This window comes from Myotis davidii, unplaced genomic scaffold (genome assembly GCF_000327345.1).
Source record: "Myotis davidii unplaced genomic scaffold, ASM32734v1 scaffold1166, whole genome shotgun sequence".
In the NCBI taxonomy this organism is placed as follows: domain Eukaryota; kingdom Metazoa; phylum Chordata; class Mammalia; order Chiroptera; family Vespertilionidae; genus Myotis; species Myotis davidii.
Window position 1 is genome coordinate 331,244 of NW_006296539.1, and position 20,905 is coordinate 352,148.

General features: G+C 51.2%; 1 protein-coding gene and 1 pseudogene across 1 annotated transcript in view; one reads left to right on the forward strand and one right to left on the reverse strand.

Moving 5' to 3' along the window:
• SLC25A37 (solute carrier family 25 (mitochondrial iron transporter), member 37) overlaps positions 1-20,905 on the forward strand; it is a 41,205-nt gene that overhangs the window by 12,914 nt on the left and 7,386 nt on the right. The gene's annotated exons all lie outside the window — the stretch shown is intronic.
• Positions 77-292, reverse strand: LOC107184394 (annotated as a pseudogene).

A 20,905-nucleotide genomic window follows, 5' to 3' on the forward strand; every position in this document is an offset into this window, starting at 1 on the left:
TTTGGGTTTTTCAAAATGCTGACATGCCAAGCTCAAAAGGTTCGCCATCACTGATCTACACATTTTCCACACAAGATATACTTTTTAAGAGGCTCCTTATAAGGATTTTCCATTAGAATGGGCAGGTCCTCATTGCTGGTTCCTGTTTATATTATGAACAACTTCTCCACAGCACCGCTCGGGTTCCTGGGCTGGGCAGCTGACAGCAGCCATTAGGAAGTGCGTGAACCTTTTCCTCCCCAGACCACTGCAAACGGCAACCACAGATGCCATGGTTCCTCAGCCCTCCTCTCCATACCCCTCTTTCCTATCAACAAGTAGATATCTCTCTATATAAAAGCCTGACTGACTGTTTGACCAGTAGCTATGATGTGCACTGACCACCAGGAGGCAGATGCTCAGTGCACAGGCATGGAAACATGGAACAGACTGATGAATCTCAGAGGGAAGGGGGGAGTGGGGAGGGTAGGAAGAGATTAACCAAAGATCTTATATGTATACTGGAGGCCTGGTGCACAAATTTGTGCACTGATGGGGTCCCTCAGCCTGGCCTGCAGGGATTGGGCCCAAACCAGCAGTCCGACGTTCCCCAAGGGGTCCTGGATTTCGAGAGGGCGCAGGCCTGGCAGAGGGACCCTACCAGTGCACAAATCCATGTATCGGGCCTCTAATTAATTAGAAAAAGGACAGTTCAGGTTAGCAGCCTCAGGTGCTGGGGCCAGGCTGCCTGGAGTGGCACCGGGTCAAGTTATGAAACCTCTCTGTGCCTTATTTTTCTCATCTGTGAAATGGGGATAATAACATTACCCACCTGTTGCTATGGGAATTATTTATGACACTCCTAGGATGTTAAGAATAGTGTCAGTTACATGGTAAGCACTCAAATAATATTAGCTTCTATCATTTCTAAAAGTCATATTGCTTGAATGCCTGGGTTTGCTTCTATGTTGCTGTTGCAATTGTATATTGCAATATTTTTGTATCGTTTCAACCTATACTATCATTCGATCCTCTTAGTTCTCCTTTGCAGGTGGGAAAAGGCATGTATTGTCCCTCATTTCATAGGTGAGAAAACTGAGCTTTAGCATAATAACATGTGTTGGAATTCAGGCCTCTTTCTTCTATACCCATGTTGAAGGGGGAGAATCGAGGAAGGGAATTAGGTGGGAGCAAGCGAGTGAGGAGCAGGGGTGCCAAGTTAGATATTAATGACGGCAGAGCCCTTGATCTGCGTTCTGAGGGAGAAGATAATGGGAGCCCCCGCTGCATTCTTGAGAAGGAGGATCTGGAGTGGAGGGAGTGCCAGCAGGAAATTAGACTAGGGCATGGAACTTGGGGCTCTCACATATACGTAGGAGTTTCTTGGTCAAATACTCCACTATTGAGGGCAAAGGGATGGTGACAAACAGTTATTGCCACAGCTGTTTTTGGTCTTGTCTGGCTTCTTTCCTATTGCACCTTCTCAATTTGTCAGGGGTCAAAATTGGACTCAATATAGTGATTTGAGTTTGGACTGGCCTGAGGATTCCTTTCCAGATCACAGCATAAAGATGACCTTTTGGGAAGAGCACTACTAAATCAAGCTCCTTGGACTGTTAGGGCTGCAATTTTCTCTTCTTAAATAGGGAAGAGTCACAGTGCCTGTCTTGCCCACCTTTCAGGTCCACTTACTGAATCCAGGAAGAAATTGCAACCTGGTTTGCGGTGAACACAGTTTAAAAATTATAAAACTCCCTGTAGGTGCCAGGTCACGGTATTTATTATCAAAGTGGATCCTGTTAAAGGGGTGAGGTTAGCTCATTGGAATGGAAAATACAGGCTCTGGCCCCAGGGACTGAGGTAGGATTCACTGCAGCTGCGTGGCCTTGGGCACTTAACCTCTCTCCTTACACAGCAGCTCCCATCTGTTGGGTGAAGACCAGGATGGCCGTCTGCTGCTGCCTCTTTAGCTGGGTAACGAGGTAATTATATGCGGGCGTGCTCAGAAATGCATTTAAAATTGATCATGTTGGCCCAGCGGTGGGGGGAGCGGCATACAGCCACCGTGATGAAGGCTAGTGAGGGACCAGGCTGTCCTCACGGAGGACAGCAGTGTGCCCAGGGAGTTAGGGCCCAGTAATCTCCATAGGGTTATGATTTCAGAGGTGCACTTTTACTTTATAAAGGAGTCTGCCCTGGTACCTTTTGAGTACCAGGCAGATGAGGCTGGGGACATTCCCAGCACGGTCCCTCCGTCTCTGTTTTCCTTGTTTGCTCCTGATGCTGACACAGTGAAGTAAGAGGGGAAGGAGGAAGGACACAGATGCCTTTTCCTGGGGTCTCTGGTCACCCTATGCTGCCCACATGGAGGTTTTTTTTGCTGGCCTCTGGCCTTGGCAGCGGGCAAGGAAGGTGCAGGGTGGGTGTGGCAGCCTGCGGGGCCAGCCAGAATCCCTGGGGCCTGGCACACAGTGGCACTGCCTGTGACTCCGGCTGCTCCCTCCCCTGAAATAGAGGATGTCCCACGGGTGACCCGGGTCTGGCGAGAGCCGGATTAAAGGAGCCATGGCTGTCTGATGATCAGATCCGAGAAGTCAGGCTGGAGAGGAGGGGAAGGTGCCCATGTTTGTGTAAGTGTGTGAGTGGGGAGGTGGGCCCAGGGTGCGTGACTCAAGAACCAAGACGGTCTTTCCTTAGCCACTGTCTCCACGGCTTGTTTGCTAGATCTTGGCTTGTGTTGGCCTGGTTCACAGACCTGTCTCTACTGAGGCCGAGAGGAAAGGTATTTGCAAAAATGCAACCTGAGCCCTGGTCTCTATTGAATAACTCAGTTAATCAGGGAGTGGGGTTCAGTGGGGATGTGACCACATGTACTGGGCATGAGGGAGCCAGGAGGTCGACGCCTCTGAGGTCTCGCCTGTCCACAGGGAACTGAACCTCATAGGAAGGCGTCCAGAAAGGGCCCACCTCACTGTCCAGACCCAGACTGAAGCAGACGTCGATGTTCATACCCACGGCCTGTCCCCAAGGTGCCTGGCTGTCGTTAGGGTAACTGCACTGCCCCTGACAGTCTGACTTTTGGGGTTCTGCTGTGAGCCTCCTGACCACAGAGTCAGCTGAGAAAGATTTTGTGGTTTGGGGTCACCACACCGGGGACTCCAGGTGGGACCTGCCCTCCTTTTCTGAAATTTCTTCTTCCACCTGTTCTGAAATCTTCATTTCCTGTTTGGCCACCAAACGACTATCTGGTGGCATCCAGGGAAGCCCGCCCCCTCCCTGGGTGGGAACTTTCACTGGCAGCCGAAGGCCAGAGGAGGGTGGGAGGAAAGCTGTGATGCCAGAGGCCTTTCTCCTCATAAATCAGTCTTAATTAATGGATGACATCAGTGGCACATGCCAGCTAGAGCAGCTGCCAGATAAGTGGTTAAAAAAATTAAATGCAGCCATGTGATGTGTGGAGGGTTAGGTATTGCCTAGTGACCTTCACCAGCCCACATCACAGGTTACAGGTTGAGGAGAGAGACTTGACAGGAAGTGTAGGTGACAGAGCTGGCTGTTCTGGACACTCGGGTTTGTGTGTCATTCCTTGTCACCTTTTAAAGGAATGTGCAGCGGAGCGGTTTCCCCGCCTTCTCTTTCCTTTCCCCCCCTCTCTCTGGTGGCATCTCCTATGACAGTGATGGTGAACCTATGACACGCGTGTCAGTTGTGACACGCGAACTCATTTTTTTGGTTGATTTTTCTTTGTTAAATGGCATTTAAATATATAAAATAAATATCAAAAAATAAAAGTCTGTGTTTTACTATGGTTGCAAATGTCAAAAAATTTCTATATGTGACACGGCACCAGAGTTAAGGTAGGGTTTTTCAAAATGCTGGCACGCTGAGCTCCAAAGGTTCGCCATCACTGGTCCAGGGTTTGGACAGATGCTCCTGGATCTTGCAGCTTCTGGAAGCTGAGTCCTGTTTCTCCAAACAGCCGGTCTGGTGACCTGGGCAGGAGCCCTGGTCCAGGGTTTGGACAGATGCTCCTAGATCTTGCAGCTTCTGGAAGCTGAGTCCTGTCCAAACAGCCGGTCTGGTGACCTGGGCAGGAGCCGGTGACCCCAAGGCCAGCCCTCGGCTTCTGTGTCGGTGGATTCCCTGGCACAGGCGGTCTCTGTTGCTAAGTCTGTCTGCTGGGTGTTTCCAGGAGGACATGTGTGGGCCTTTTTCAGTGTCGTTAGACAATGCTGAGCTGTTACCCAGACAAAACAGAACACAAACAAAGATTTGATCTGGTTGAAGTTCCGCCACAGAAAACGCCCTGCAGGGGAGAGGGGCCCAGTGAAAGGGTGAAGAACCTAACATGCCTGTGAGACTAGCGAGCTCTCCTGTAGTGTAATTGCGTTTGCATTTTTACCCCCTTGTGTTTTGGCTTCTCAGTCACTGGATTAATGTACCTTATTTACTACACAGGCCAGGAAGGGTGACGCGTTAAACGAACTTACTTTGAAAATGACTGAAGATTTCTAGTTAGCCATTAGAGCTTCGAGAATATCAGCTTCAGAAATGACTTTTCATTGTAAAAACAATATAATAACAACTGGGAATATATCGACAAGTTGAAATGACTCTTAGCTCCTTCTTTGCTTCCAAAAAAACCCAAAAACAAAACAAAAAACTTTCAAGTTTTGAAAGAAGGCAGAGAAGCAGCTGAAGCCGCAGTTTGCCGTGATGGGGCACCAGTTGGTTCAGTTTTCGGTGGCCGCCGGCCCATTTATCCCGGGAATTAGTGTCCTTCCTGCCACGGCTTCTGAGAGCGGCTGGCCAGGTGCTGTCCCTGAGCCAGGGACAGAGTTGTTTTAATAAGCTTCCTAGTGTTCCTTCCGGGGGTCTTTTGTATTTCCCGGTCATCCAGTTGTAAGAAGCTTCTGAAATTCTCCTGCAGATCCTAAAACCTCAGAGTTGCCACAGACCTGGGCCTTCATTACCAGAAGCTGCTTGAGACGAAGCAGACCTGTGCTCTCTGAGCAGCCGGAGTTTAGGGATGGGAGAAGCTTTGTCAGCCCAGAAATGGGGGCCCCGGGTGAGGGGAGGGCAGCGAGCGAAACTGGGAGAAGCAAGGCCAACGCAGGGCCCTTCTGTGTGTGCCCACATGTAACATTTAGATTTGCATGTAAGGGCGAATTATAATTAGGTTAAGGTAACCAGAGGCCTGCCAGCTGAGTGCCCCGGGAGGCACGTCGTTTGTCTGAGTCTCAGTTTCTTCATCTGTAGAATGGCAAGAGGGAAGGGTCTCCTCGGAAGTTCCCAGTTCCAAAATTCCCACTCCTTATTGTCCCACGGGGCAGGGTGCCGTTGGTTCAGGAGACATAGTGGAGCCCTTCCAGACATAGGTACGATGACTTTGAATGTAGAGTATAGACTTACAAGCACGTGCTTGTTTGGTTTTTTTGTTTGTTTTGAGGAGGAAGCTAGGAAGATCCCTAGAATTCTGCCCAAGGCGGAGGAGCAGGGAGAGGACCCAGCTGCTGATACACCATTTGGGGACCCTACACCCTAAGTGCCTGACTAGAAGTTACCGTGTGTTTAGTTTTTTGAAACCTCCAACTACAACACTTAAGGACTGCAAACCATTCATTCAGGCAATTCCAGAAATGCTGACTGGCCACAGCCCCACCCTGGAATCGAGGGGAGCCGTGGAGCTGATGCTTCTAGAAGGCCGTTTATAGCTCCCTGACTCCTTCCTGACGGGACCTTTTATAAGTTCACTACCAGGAAGCTGAGTCATCGAGGGGGTTGGCGCATGGCTCAGGTCTCCAGTGTTGCCAGCAGCACAGATGGGGTTAGCCCACAGGCCTGAGCGTTTTGGGGTAGTGTTGGTGGGAGTGGAGGGTGGGGAAGGCTTGCAGCAGCCTTTTCCCCATAGTGACAGGAATGCTACTGCTCCACACAATTAGATTTCACAGTGAGAACCCTCCTGTTTCATCCGCCTCATTCCTTCCCCGCTTCCTTCTCCTCCATTCATGAATCCACGGCAGGAGGTCAGGACCAGGCAGATGGCACACAGCTCGAAGGACCCAAATGACCCTCCTGTGCCATGGTGTTCAGTGCTCAGCGTGGGCGCTCATCTCCTGGTGCTCAGCAGCCTTCTCGGGGCCTCGGTCCCGTCTCACCTGCCACTACCTGTGCCCTCGGCAGCCCTTTTCTCCGTGCTTCACCTGCCTGGCTTCCCCAGCCCGCAGGTCTCCATCCAGAGTCACCTCCCGGACCCCTCCCCAGATCTAACCGCTCTGGGTCCCCTGCCTTTCTCCACAGCACCTTCACCTCCCACTCTGCTTCAGGACACAAGTGTGTATTTCTTTGTGTGATTTTTGGCTTACTCTTCCCACCCCCTGGTCTAGACACTCCTTGAAGGCAAGGACCCCATGCCTGCTCTGCTCATCTGACATTTATGGAGCAGGGAGAACGTTCTGGTAGCACGACCCTGTTGTACCAACTTGAGGCTGCTGCAGCCCGGCCACTCACGCTCATGCCTGGCCTTCCTTCTGGACACCCTTCCTCAGGCGGCTGCGCGTTAAATCGCGCATCCGAGCTCTTGTTTCCAGGGCGAGGGTTTGAGTCAGCACGGAATCTCACCCAGGATTGAGGGTTCCTGCCATTCCTTTGGCATCCAGTAAAGCTTAACAGTGACTCCCCACAAAGCTCATGAAATAATTCGTACCGCAAATATTTGTGCGGGCAAGCGGATTCCAGAGGCTGACAGGTAAGTCTGCAAGGTGCTTCCTTTTGAGTCTCAAGAACATCAGGCCTGGTGTTTCTGGTACTTTATCGTCTTTCTTGTTATTGTCTGGTATGAAAGGTGTGTGAGGGAAGTGGGGAATGTCCCCTCCAGCTGTGACCTGGCCCCGCCCACATGTAAATTGTCCAGCGGGATGGAGAGAAGTGAGTAGTTGTGTTTGTGGGCAGTCTGGCTTTGGTAATGTCTGGGAAATTTACCCCGGACACGGCCTGGTGTTTCTGGTACTTTATCGTCTTTCTTGTTATTGTCTGGTATGAAAGGTGTGTGAGGGAAGTGGGGAATGTCCCCTCCAGCTGTGACCTGGCCCCGCCCACATGTAAATTGTCCAGCGGGATGGAGAGAAGTGAGTAGTTGTGTTTGTGGGCAGTCTGGCTTTGGTAATGTCTGGGAAATTTACCCCGGACACCTGCTTAGACCGCCAGTGTTCCCTGAACCCTGGAGCTGGCCCCTGGGTGGTAGACCCGGAAAATGGGGAGGTGCATCAGCTTTGGAACACAACTCCGCATCAGGCCGGTAGCTGTTTGGAGAAGGGGCTTGAAGTGCTTGCTGTGTGTTGCCTGTGGGTGAAATTTAGTGCATGTCTGAGTCCTTGACAATTGGAGGGGTTCTTGTCTTAGTCAAGGCACAGTGCTGGGCGCGGAGACCACAAATGGAGGTGGCTGCCCTTCCTTTGTGTCTCTCAGACTTTCATGGGAGACAGGCCTGCAGCCACGTCACCTGATATAATTATAAGTAGAGGAATGAGCAACAGAAGGCTGGCGACAGGGCTGCTTTGAGAAGTCTTTTTCCCCTGTGGCTAATAGGCTAATAGTGGGGCATGCTTTAGAAGGTGCGGCTTCAGGAAGGGCGTGGAAGCCGGTCTTGCAGAAGCTGCAGGACCACACTTGACTTGAGAACCAGTGGCGCTTAGGGCTTCTGAGGTGCCCAGCTCCCTGGGCCTGTCCGGGGCGGATTCCAGGGGCGCTGTCGTCCCTAGCACCCAGCTACTTGGCTCTGGCAGTAAAGTGGTACCTTGGAGCCACCGCATCAGCCCCAAGTCTCTCCCATTTGGCTGGATTTCGGCAGCTACCTCCACGCCTGAGCAGCTGGAGCACTGATTCTGGGAAAATACCTTTTGGGGTGGTTCAGGCCAGTGTGTATCATTGGGGCCAGGGGTCAGTGTATGGGAAAGGGCAAGGATTCAAAGTGCCTCTTAAGCGTTTCTGCTTTCCGTTAAAGCTCTGCCTTCCGACCAAGAGCCCCTGGGCTGACCTCCAGGTGCTTCCTTCCGAGGAAGGCTCTGGAGCCAGGAATACTGCTGCCTCCGGGGTCACACTGCACATCTGGGGCCCCTGGCTGCCTTCACCAAAACAGACAAACAAAAGCCGAGGAGATAAGGAAACCTGAGGGAGTTATGTGACTGTGGCAGGATTGCAGACTATGCAATGCATGTGGAATAAGCTGTTGATTAGATTTAGGATCAAAAAATTAGGATGAAATACACGGAACATAAAATTTACTGTCTTAACCTTTCTAAGCATACAGATCAGTAGTGTTAAGTACATTTATGTTGTTGTGCAACCAATCTCCAGAACTTTTTTTTATCTTCTCAAACTGAAACTCTGTGCCCATTAAACAATAATTCCCTATTGCCCCCTGACCCCAGTCCCTGGCAACCATCATTGTAATGTGCTATGAATTTGACTGTTGTATGTACCTTATGTAAGTAGAATCATACAATTCTTGGCTTTTGGGATAGCGTCTGCCTTATTACGTAATGTTCTTAAGGCTTATCTGTGTTGTAGCATGTGTCAGAATTTCCCTCCTTTTTGAGGCTGAATAATAGTCCATTCTACATATATACCGCATTTTATCCACTCACCCATGGATGAACACTTGGGTTGCTTTCACCTTTGACTTTTGTGAATAATGCTGCTATGATCATGGGTGTACAAGTATCTCTTTGAGTCCCTACTTTCAATTCTTTTGGCTGTATACCTAGCAGTGGGATTGCTGGATCGTATGGTAATTCTGTATTTAATAGTTTTAGGAACCTCCATATTGTTTTCCATAGGGTTGCACCATTTTATATTTCCTCCGTACAAGGGTTCCAATTTCTCCTGGAAGTTTTTTTTATACAGGTGTTTAAAAATTGTAGTCATGTAGGCCTACCTCCCCCCAAATAAAACTGATTTTCAAAGGACTCTTTTCCGGTTTCATAGGTTGAGGATGCTAGAGGTCAATTGAGACAGTCTATGAACTCCATTTATTTATTCGACAAGCATTTACCATTGTCGGAGTTGGGTAAACAGAACAGAAGAAGTCCCTGCCCTCTTGGGTGTACCTGCTGGTGGGAATCGTGTTGATGCCCGGCCAGGCGATGGGCTTGCTCCAGGCTCCGTAGGGATCTGGAGGCAGAGCCGACGGGAGTTTGGGTCTTCTGACTCCTAGGACAGGGCTCTTCGTCTGTCATGCTCACATACATGTAGGTGCATGCTTGGGGGGATCGTCCTGTTGGGAAAGTGATGCACACTTGGTGGGAACATCTGTGTTGTGCGGTGCCACATGGACCTGTGGGGGTGACTGGAGCAAGGGGAGGGAGCAGAATCCACAGAGGGCTCCCCGTGCCTGGTCCTGGAGCTCAGCTTGGCCCCATCTGGCTGTTTTCTGCAGTTTAGAGGCCAGTGAGTCCTTGAACAGCGGGGGAGGGCCTTCTACACGGCGGTGACCTCGTGGGAATGGGTGCCAGTCAGCAGTGTCAGGGAACCTTGGTATTTAAGGTACCGGCCGCAGCCTCAGACTTAGCACCAGTTCAAGGTCCGTAGAGCTGCCCTTGGCGCTGAGCAGTCAGACCAGGTGAGCCAGCTTCTGTAGCCCAGTCATCTTGGACGCTTTGTGCCTAGGTAAACTTGACACTGGTGATTTCCCTACCTCTCTTGCTCTCTAAGTTACCTTGTTACATAACCAGGATTAGTGTAAGCACCAGGTCCTTTCATATGGAAATGGCGAGGAAAGAAAGGTGCCCTTGGGTGTGGGTGAGTGTGTGTGTGGGGGTGCTGGGGGGGCGTCCCTTCACAAATCCCCTCTCTTTTCTGGGCCTCCCTTTCATATGGAAATGGCGAGGGAAGAAAGGTGCCCTTGGGTGTGGGTGAGTGGAGGGGGGGGGGCGGGGAGTCCCTTCACAAATCCCCTCTCTTTTCTGGGCCTCGGTTTCTCTTCTGTCAAAAGGGGCAGCGAACTAAGGGGCTGTGCAGGCAATCCTGACAGCGACTCAGGTGGCCAGTCTGTGAGCAATGATTGCTGGTGGGTTTGCTCCCAACCAGGGCCAGTCCTTAGGGAAGGAGAGTTTTATGAAGGAATTAGAGTAACTGTGACATCGTCCTAGGAATTCACTGTTTATTAAAAAAAAAAAAGCTTAAAGGAAAGCAACAGCCCCTGTATGCAGCCCTCAGGCAAAGGGCCTTTCATTCATTATTGCCTTTAATCCTCACTGAGACTTGGGGAGATGGGTGCAATTATGGCCCAGAGAGATCGAATAACCTGGGTAAGGTGTCGGTGGGAGGAGGAAGCAGCAGAGCTGGGTTGAAGCTGAAGGTGGGGCCCCAGGGCCTGTTCTTTGTCACTGTGAAGGCTGGAGACCTCCTGGCCTCTGAGGCCCAGCCTCGTTCTGGTCAGAGGGAGTGGGGGTTCGTTCTGGTCAGAGGGCGTGGGGGTTCGCTCTCTGCCTTGTGAGGTTGTAGAAATTGCGGCCTGGGGTCCCAAACAGCAGCGGCCTGTGGCGGGCAGCTTCCTTCTGGAACCCTGGGGTCTGTTGTGTGGGTTGTGGCCTGTCCTCTTCTGTACTCTAACGGTTCAGAGCAAACCTGACAGGAGATCCTTTGTGTCGAATGGCCATGTATCAGCAGGCAGGGGAGAGCACCCACACTTTCTAGGCAACATCAAGCTAGTTTTCATGGTGGTTCTTAAGATTTCACAGCCATTCGATTACATAGGTGGTGGTTTAGGGGACATACTCAGTCCGCCGAGAAAGAGTCACAATGATGACGAACGTGTATTGAGCACCTACTGTACTGCACTAGGTGACTGATGTGCTTACGTTTTCTAATTCATCTGTTGCAGTTGGCGTGCGAGGGAGGAGTTTTTACAGGCGAGGGAGCGGAAGTTCAGAGTTCAGTTACTTCCCCAAGTGCATCCAGTTAAAAAATATAATAGGATTTTTATTGTGAGGCGGTTGAGGACAGGGGCCATGTTTGTGCCCTCAGGTCCTAAACCAGCCTCGGGCATGGACCAGAAACTCAGTATGTAATTGTCAAGCAAATGGATGAACTGCAAAGCCCAGGGACTGTGTCAGCATTGGGTGGATGGGCGGTTGAATGCAGTTTCTTTGAGGTTTTGTGATTGGGATTTTCAGCAAAATATGGTTGATGGTCAGATGGGCGGGGTCTGGGAGATGGAGTGCACTAGGATCCTGACTCTGTGACCAGCTCTGGGAACTTGGACACGTTACATAAAGGTTTCCTCACTAGCAGAGCCAAGTTGGGGTGAAGAGGCTAAGAGGGTAGCAGAACTCTAAAATCAAACAAAAGCCTGTAGGGAGCCTTACCATGCAAGACAGAGGGTGGCAGAGCTGCTGGCTGAAGTAGGGAGCGGGGCCGTAGCTGTTGTGTAGAGAGCCTTGGAACATTCCTGGATTCTGTTTTGCATGCGGTAGGTTCCTGGTGCTTGGGGCTGCACATGCTTCTAGGGCACTTCTGGGTGGCTTCTTATGTTAAACGTTTGTTTTTCTATGTGGCGTTATGGTGCTTTAGCGAGTTTACCTATCTACCAGGAAAATAAACTGTTTTTGAGAGCGAGTTGTTTCTCCAGTTCTGCCTCTGACATCTCGTGCTTACTGGTAGGTGAGGTGTTCATGAGCCAATGATATGGAGCCAAGCCAGGGTGGCCCTGGGAGGCCAGGTGACTAGCAGTGAGTTGAAGCAGCTTGGCTGTTGAAATATTCCGTCTTGGCCTTTGAAAACCGATGGAGTGCCAGGCTTTCATCGATGGGCAAAAGGTTTCCGTCTGGGTGGGCCAATGGCTCAGGCACCTTTGGAGGAGAGAGAATGGGTTTGTGTTGAACCAGCCAGTTCCATTTGGGGCCAATGCCAGGCCCACGACCGGGATTGGGAAACAGTGAAGCTGAGTGTCCCCCATGGGACTTTGCTTGTGACTGCCTGTGAGAACACCCGCTTGCAGGGTGCACACAGACACACCCCGTCGGGAGCTGCACACACTGCACCAGTGAGGACAGGTGGCGGACACAGTCAAGCCTACTCCCTCTTCCACCAGGAGGTGGGGTATACATTGGCTTAGAGGAAGTTGGAGTTCACCTGTGAGCCCTTCCAGTCTACCCTGTGGTGAGAGGTTGTTGCCTTGTGGTTAAGGGCATGCCCCTGGAGCCAGCCGCCTGGCTTCCAGTTCTGTCTGCATCTGAGACCTGGGGGGCAAGTCTCTCAGTGCCTCTGCGCTTCAGTTTCCTAGTTTGTAAGTGGGGATAGTTAGCTGCTACCATGGCTGTTTTCATTCGGACTGCTTTGTGAATAGAGGCATTGGGTCTCCGAGAAGCAAGTTGGTGATGGTAAACCCATGACACCTCTGACACACGAACTCATTTTTTTGGTTGATTTTTCTTTGTTAAATGGCATTTAAATATATAATGTGGTAAACATGACACCTCTGACACACGAACTCATTTTTTTGGTTGATTTTTCTTTGTTAAATGGCATTTAAATATATAAAATAAATATCAAAAATATAAGTCTTTGTTTTACTATGGTTGCAAATACCAAAAAATTTCTATATGTGACACGGCACCAGAGTTAAGTTAGGGTTTTTCAAAATGCTGACACGCCGAGCTCAAAAGATTCGCCATCACTGGCCTAGGACCACACCATTTTGAGTTGCCAGATGAGGGGCTAGAACCTGGGACCCCAGCCCCTGCTCGTCTTGCTAGAGCCAGGCAAGGTGGGTAGGAGTGCCGGCCGCTGGTTCTGGCTTCCCCTCCAGCCCAGGCCTCCGTGTCCTCTCGCTCCCTGTGAGGTCACCAATCCCACCCGTGAAACACGAGCCTGTTGCCTGGGATCTTGGGAATTTACCCACCTGTAGAGCAGAAATAATTTAATCCTTTGGGCAGGCCGCAAACCGAGTGTGTCCTGGGTACATTGGGCCCGAGCCAGGCACAGATTCTTTTATCTCTCCTTCCTCCTGCTGTAGAATTTTCTAGAGAAGGGGAGAGTAGCAGGGTGGGGGGCGGCTGGTGTCCCCGGTGGGGATGCAGCCTGCAGTGGCCTGTGCCGTTACCGTGGCCGTGCAGGCAGCCACGGCTTTGAAGAGAGTGGGCAGCCTGAAAGGAGACCCATGGGGAGAGGCAGCTCCGTCTTCCCAGGGGCAGGGGAGCCCTTCAGTCTTGCTTCCTGTGCCGCTCTCCATGGCTCCCAGTGTCCTTTGCAATACGTAGTGTGGAAAACACTTGACTATACAAGAAATTCCAAACGCCTTAGCAAGTTATGTGGGGCCTCCCATAGTCCAGCCACAACCTGCCTTTCTCCCAGCAAATATGTATCGACCATCTCATGCTCAGCCACCCTCCTGAGTCCGGGGCTCCCCGTGCATCCCTACCTCACCTCTGCATCCCGTGCACATCCCTCCCTCAACCCTTTCCCGTTTCCCAGGCCCCCCAGCACCTTCACGTCCCCCTCAGCCAGAGTTCTCTTCCTCTCCCTGCTCTCTCGACCTTTTCTGGGCTCTAGAGTAACACATACACATAGTCCCAAAGTCCAGTAGTATTTGATGACAGCTCCGTTCCACATCTGTTGCCATGTCTTCCCTCTGTCTAGGTGCAGCTCAAATGGCCCCTCTGCTGCCCGCCTCCTGGGCTGGTGGGATGGGGTCTGACGCCTCCCACTGTGCCGTGGTCCCAGGAGGAGTGGTGGTTGGGACTGCGCTGGGCTTCTTCCCTGGGGGATAGAGGAACTTGGTTTGGGTTGTCTTGATGGAATTTGTATTTTTTACCAAATTTGTCACGAAGGCTCTTCACTTTGTCATTTTGCCCCTGGAGATAGCAGTGCCCCTAATGAGTCCTGAAGGTTTCAGGATTGTGCGTGGAGAGTGTTCATGACAGGTGTGACCCCTTGCGGTCCAGGCGCGCACCTCGGGGGCGGCAGGTGACAGAACGTTGGAGTGGCCGGTCTGCTCAGAGGGCGGATGTGACTTCTGACATCAGGCCCCGTGGGACACAAGTGAGAAGGCTGCACAGCCTTGGTGGTTTGTTCTCACGTGTTGTGCCACTTCCTCCCACCCTCCCGACGTCAGTGTGATGTGGAAACTGAGGGGAGTCTGGTATTCCTAGAGGAGACAGGAAACTTGGTGCTGATAGGATTTAGCTGCCACCTGTCATCTTTCTCTCTTCCGGTCTTCTGCCCAATTTTCTTAGGAGCTGGCCCGTTGCTTCTCTAAAATGATGGTTCTCAACAGCGGCTTTGGGAAAGGCTGGGCCTGGAACTCTGTGCACACCTGCCACCTGCTTCCGAAATGTAATCACTCCCCCTCCCCCTTTTATTTGTGGGGAGGCAAGGACTGCTTTCGACCAGTCATTTCTCTCTCTCGCTGATTCCTGAACTTCAAGAGGATCAAGTTTTCCTTTTGATTAAAGGAAAGAGACAAAGTGTGTTTTCTTTGTGCACACTTTTGCCCGTTTGGGAGATGTGAAGAGACGTGATTGGAAATCTGAACTTGGGAATACACTTTGATGAGCCTCAGCGCGCTGTGAGGGCCCGGCTCCCTCAGAGGGTTCCGCATGGCTCTGTTGCTGGAGCATGTGTGTGGGGGGGTGATGCTGAAGGCGTGCTGATGCCTCGTTTTGGGTGCTTCTGCATGTGTTTCCAAAGAGCTGGGCGTGAAGCCTCGCTGGCAGATTTGGACTCGGAGTGCTGAAAGTTTTACTGAGCCTGGTTCTCCCCGGTGTGGTTTGTGTGCCTTCAAGGCTTCCGGAACGTGAGACAAGGCTTTCCAAGCCCTCAGTGAGGTCTGTGGCTTTGTTCTGGAAGGCGGTCCTCTCCCCACAGATCACTGTGCCCCAGATGCTCTTCCTCCCAGCTTCGCTGCGATCCATGGTGGCATCTTGGCCAGTGAGGCCTGCGTGGGAATGGGCTCTCAGGCCCAGCACTCTCTGTCCTTGGTGGTTGTGGGTGGGAGCTGGGGTGTCATCAGCAGACCACAGGGCAGCGAGCACACAGTGCCGTGGTGAATGGGCCACGGGAGAGCTGCCAGCCACGGAGTTATGGGTGAGGCCTGCGACCGTGGGAAGGAGGCTGGGGTTGGGCCTGCCCTTGGCTTAGAGATTTTACTGTAGTTCAACTTAGTGGACAGCTGGCGGATGGGATAGACTTCAACTTAGCAATTTGATTTCTCATTCTGAAGCAGACACTGGTGGCAGATGCTAACATTAGTTGGCGTTTTTCTAGCTCTTTCTAGGTACCTGAACTTGCATTCCTTTCTCTGGGAGAAAGTCTGGAACAGAAATTCCTGGCTGGCCTCTGGGGTGCAGACCTGGTCCCTGGGTGGGAACTGTATCCCTCGCTGAGCTGTATTGTTTGTTCACTCGCTTGCACCAGGAACCTGGAGCCCCCACCCCTGCCCGTCTCCCCATTCACCTCCTCAGAGTAGGATCTCAGCAGGTGCTTTGGGATGGATCAGTGGGCAGATACTGTATTATCTTCTCCTGGCCCTTTAAGGGCTGCATGTACTTCTGACATGGGAAGTTTCTTATGTTATTACTTATTTCTTATTTTCAGAGGTTGAGGAAGGAGGGGTGGGGCTCCCCAGCTGTGTCCAGGTGAGGAGTGGGCAGTGGCCGGGGGAGGCTGCAGGGGCTGGGGTGGGCAGGCTGTTCTCACCGGGCTGCTCAGGGAGGTGAGGTCTCCCTGCCAGGCTCAGCTCCCTGCCTTCGCTTTCGTTTGCTGGTCCTGGCCCAGATCCCAGATGATCCCAGATCCCTGCCTCCTCGTCCGCATGATCTCAGGCGGGGGTTTTCCCGCTCGGGTCCCAGTGTCGCATCTGAAAAGGCAGGTGCTGAGCTAGATGTGCTCTGTGCCCAGGGCCCTCGCGGCTCCCGTCATCTGATCCTGCCAGCTCACCTGGGACAGCAGCGTAGTTTACAGTGAGAGGACGGGCCAGCTTGTCTTCTTGGGGGAGTTACTGAGCCAGGGGCCCGGCCACCCCTCACTCCGTGCTGGCCAGGCCAGGGCAGGCACAGAGTTGGTATCATTGATGTGGCACCTCCTGTAGCAGCGCCTGAGGGGCTTGCTCAGGTCACACAGTGAGTGGCAGAACCAGGCCAGAGGCCCAGGTTTCCTGGTTTCCGGGCCAAGGCACTTTGACAGCAGTTAGCAGTGTGGGGGTAGCCTGACAGCACGCAGCAGGGGGCTCCTTCTGCTATTTCCACTGCCTTCTCGGGCCCTGTCCCCCAGGCTGCCCCGCTGTCAGGGGCTGCCGGGGGTCCTCTAACACCTGCAGCTGGTTGTGCACTTCCTGTTTCCAGGGAACGTTGGCTACAGCCGCGTGTTCTCAAGTGCGCTCTGCGGGCAGAGCTGGTTAGTCAGAGAGCCAGGGCTTCCATCGCCAAAGACAGACGTTCAAGGCGTGCCTGGAGACACCGAGTTCAACAGGCGGCTTTCCTGAAGGGCTTCCAGGGCCTTGAATACACCGATGTGCATCCTGAGTTTCTAAGAAGGGAGAATTAAAATGCAGAGTGGGAGGCTATTGTGAGGAAATGGAGAGCCATGTAGCAAGGCCTTGAGCAGGAACTGAAACCCAGGACCGGAAAGGTGGATTGTGAAATTCTCTGTTTCCGTTGTGTTTGGTTTGTGATTGTGTTGTTGTTTTTAAAGCTCTGCCCTCCCTCCATGCATCCTACTTCATTCATTTTATTTTCCCTTTTTCTCACCTTCTCCCTGACTTTTTAAAAAATTGTGGTAAAGTGCACATAATAGCATAGGAACCATCTTAACCATTTTAAAGTGTGCTGTTCAGTGGCCCTAAATACATTCACATTGTTGGGCCACCGTCACCACTATCCATCTGCAGAACTCTACAAGTTGCAAAACCAAAACTCTGTTTCCTTTAAATTTAAAAAAAATCATTGATTGATTTTTAGAGAGAGAGAACAAGAAGCATCAATTTGTTGTTTCACTTACTTATACATTTATTGGTTGATTCTTGTATGTGCCCGGATCAGGGATCAAACTCACAACCTTGGTGTATTGGGATGATGCTCTAAACAACTGAGACACCAGACCGGGCAACTGTGTCCCCTCTAAACTCTAACTGCCCTCCCCTCCTCCCCTCAGCCCCTGGTAACCACCATTCTACTCTTTGTCCAGATGAATTTGACTATGGGTACCTCATAAGTGGAATCATACACCATTTGCGTTTTGTGACTGGCGTATTTTACTTAGCATCATGCCCTCCAAGCTCACCCATGTGGTAGCAGGTGTCAGAATGGCCTTCTTTTTCCAGGCTGGGTAATAGTTCACGGTATGGATGGACCACATTTTGCTTATCCGTGTGTCCGTCCATAGATGAACACTTGGGTTGTCTCTAGCCACCATGACTTTTTCTTCGTCTCTGGTCCACAGGTGTGTTTTTTACTGGTCTCTGGTCTCAGTTGTGTGTTTTACTGGCAGAGTCATTGAACGGGAAAAAGAGAAACTAAACTGATGGTTTCCCTTCCGGCTCCGGCCTCTTCTGCCTCACTTCTTACCTGGCCGCCTCCAGCTCCTCTCAGCCTCTCTGCTGAAAGGCACCATGACGCGAGGGTGCAACCTGGTCTCTCCGAGTTCCTTTTGGGCACCCTGAGCAGTGTGTGTCATTCTCCCCTGATCACACACTTTGCTTGTTTCCCCCTTGACTTTTCCTCTCTGTGTCCTGGTGCCCGACCCAGTGGGTGCTCCCTGCCGGCAGGTTGAAGAAACAAACGTGCTGAAGAGGCGCTGCCCCCAAACCAGGGCTGTGATGGGCCCGAGGGGCCTGGGCTGGGTCTCTCTCTGTTCTCGGTACGTGTCATTAAATGTGGCCTGCCTTGAGTGGACCAGCCCCCGAGGATGGAGACGTCCACGGAGTATGCAAAGATGCTCCGTTTTTTCTCTTTCCTATAGGAGGATGGTGCGTTTTGGGTTCAGTAATATTTACTCCTCCCACTGCCTCACCCTAGTTTTAATAAGGGGAGGTGAGAACTTAATCAGAAATTTCCTCTGTATGTTGATGTGAGCAGCTTTGTAAGGGAGAGTTCTTCACATCCCGGGAGGGGGGGGGCAGGAGAGGTTTGGGCATTGTTGACTGCCCGTCCACAGCAGGTGTTTCCCAGACTATTGCATGCCAGTGGCTCCCTGGGGTTACTTTATGCCCCCAAGTTAAGGAACCAGCCGAGTCCCAGAGCTAGAATTCAGATAGATGGTGTTGGCTCAGCTGGTTCTGGAGCCTTGGCACCAGGTGCCCCACTGCTGTCTGCCTCCGCCCCCTCCACACACACTGCCCTCCCCAGGCACCCCTCGCCACTCCTCCTCACATAACCAGAGGTGACTCTCTTATTGCACAGGCCAGATGGAGGTCATTACCAGAAAGTGCTAGGTCTGGGAGCGGTCTTTCTTTAGTGGTTCTCCGAACCGAGTGATGATGGAGACTGGCAGGTCCAAACTCTGCAGGGCAGGGTGGCCGGAGACCCAGGGAAGAGTTGATGTTGCAGCTCAAGTTCAAGGACTGTCTGGAGGCAGCATTCTTTCTTCCTTGGGGGACATCAGTATTTTCCTCTTCAGGCCTTTGAAGGATTAGTTGAGGCCCACCCACACTATGGAGTTTTTCTCAAAGTCTACTGATGTACATGTGAAGCTCATCCAAAAAGTACCATCATAGCAACACCTAGCCTAGCGTTTAACCATATCTGGTGCCAGTGCGGGTAACATGGCCTCACCAGGTTGATGGATAAGATTAACCATCGCATCCACTCGGGTGCCTGGGGAGCATGATGGCACTAACAGAGATGGGAGAGCCCATCTCTGCCTCCAGGAGTCCAGACTACATGTTAAAAATTTAGGAACAACACCATGTATATGTAGATGCTGTCTTATAAGGATGAGATGTAAAAGGTATTTCGAGGAAATGAGGGGGGGATCTAGGTATTTTCACCATAAGCATTTTTGCCCTAAGGCAATTTCACTGTAAAAGATAAAAATGACTAGTTGATAGTTTGGCTTACAATTTGGCAGACATCGTGTGTTTAACCTAGTTGTGAGTTTGGTTTCATTTCTCCATAAACGAAGTTCTCACAGTTACTCCCCTTTGTGCATTACATAATCTCAGTCTTCGTAATGGTCTATACAGTGACGAGCAGTCGTGGTGGCCTTAAAATAGTGGATGATAACAAGTATGTAGAAAGCAAGATTACAAAACTACCTGGGGAGCCAGATTTCATCCTATTGTAGAAAATGGTCATGCATCAGTTTACAAATCCTTTGGGGACCACCGTCAGCCCTCACACCTGTCTACACCAAAAGTTTATCAAGCTTTGCAAATACCAGAGCGGTAGCTACTGATTCACAACACAACAGTCTTCGAGAGCATTACCGGTTCTTTAGCTGGAAACAGACTTGAAGGAAGAAATTGTTGCGGAAAAAGAAAAAGTGTGATGTCATATGAGGAGACGAATCAACAAGCAAATAAATTTGGAAGACGTGGAAGATGATGTATTTTCATTTTGTGCAATAAAGTCCTTTTAATTTTTCATGTTTCATTGTGTCTCTTTTTATGCCCCTCTTTAATTTTTTATTATTTTTTACAGCAAAATTGCCTTGTGGCCAATTAGTTATGCTACAAAAAATGATTGTGGCAAAGATGCTTACAGCAAAACGCTTATGGCAAAAATGCCAGACGGGCTCTAGAATCCGGGGAGATTTCATGGTAGGGATTGAACAGGAGCTTTCAGAACGTGGAGGTCTCAGATAAGTGAGGACACAGAAGATGAGAACCGGAGTGGCAACAACAGCATAATAATAATAATGATACTTAGTTTCTTTGAAAACATGTTTTTATTGATTTTAGATAGAGGGGAAGAGAGAGAAGAAAAACATTGACTGGCTGCCTCCCATAGCCCCTACTGGGGATCGAGCCCACAACCCAGGCATGTGCTCTGACCAGGAATCGAACCAGTGACCTTTCAGTGCCTGGGAGAATGCCCATCTGAGCCCCGCCTGCCAGGGCAAAACCCAGTTCTCCTTTCCCTAGGTCTCCGAGTTTATTGAAGATTTTCACATGTATTGTTTCACTTACGGTCATGAAAACCCTGTTTTGTTTTTAATTTCTCAATTGCATTTGACATTCAATATGGTATTAGTTTCAGGCGTACAGGGTAGTGATTAGAGATTTATATAATTTACTAGAGGCCCAGTGCACAAAAATTTGTGTACTGGGGGGCAGGGGGGAGGTCCCTCAACCCGGCCTGTGCCCTCTTGCAGTCTGGGACCCCTCAGGGGATGACCACCTGCTGGCTTTGGCCTGTTCCCCGGGGGGTTGGGCCTAAGATGGCAATCAGACATCCCTTTGGCAGCCTGGTAGCCCTCGGGGGAGCAGGCCTAAACTGCAGTCGGACATCCTTAGCACTGCTGAGGAGGCAGGAGAGGCTCCCACCACCACCGCTGTACTGGCAGCCATCAGCCTGACTTGTGGCTGAGCAGAGCTCCTCCCATATCAGAGCAACCTGACCACCAGAGGCCAGCTCCTGCATTGAGAGTCTGCCCCCTGGTGGTCAGTGTGTGTCATAGTGACCAGTCATTCCCAGTCTTTCTGCTGTTAGGGTCAGTTTTCATATTACCCTTTTACTATATAGGCTAGAGGCCTGGTGCATGGGTGGGAGCCGGCTGGTTTGCCCTGAAGGGTGTTCTGGATCAGGGTGGGGGTCCCGCTTGGTTGCCTGGCCAGCCTGGATGAGGGGATGATGGCTCTTTGCAGCGGTCACACCCCCTTCAGGTGGGCGTCCCCACTAGGGTGCCTGGCCAGTCTGGGTGAGGGGCTGAGGGCCGTTTTCAGGCTGGTGGGTGACTGAAGTTCCCAACCTCTCCTTTTTTTCTTTTTGCT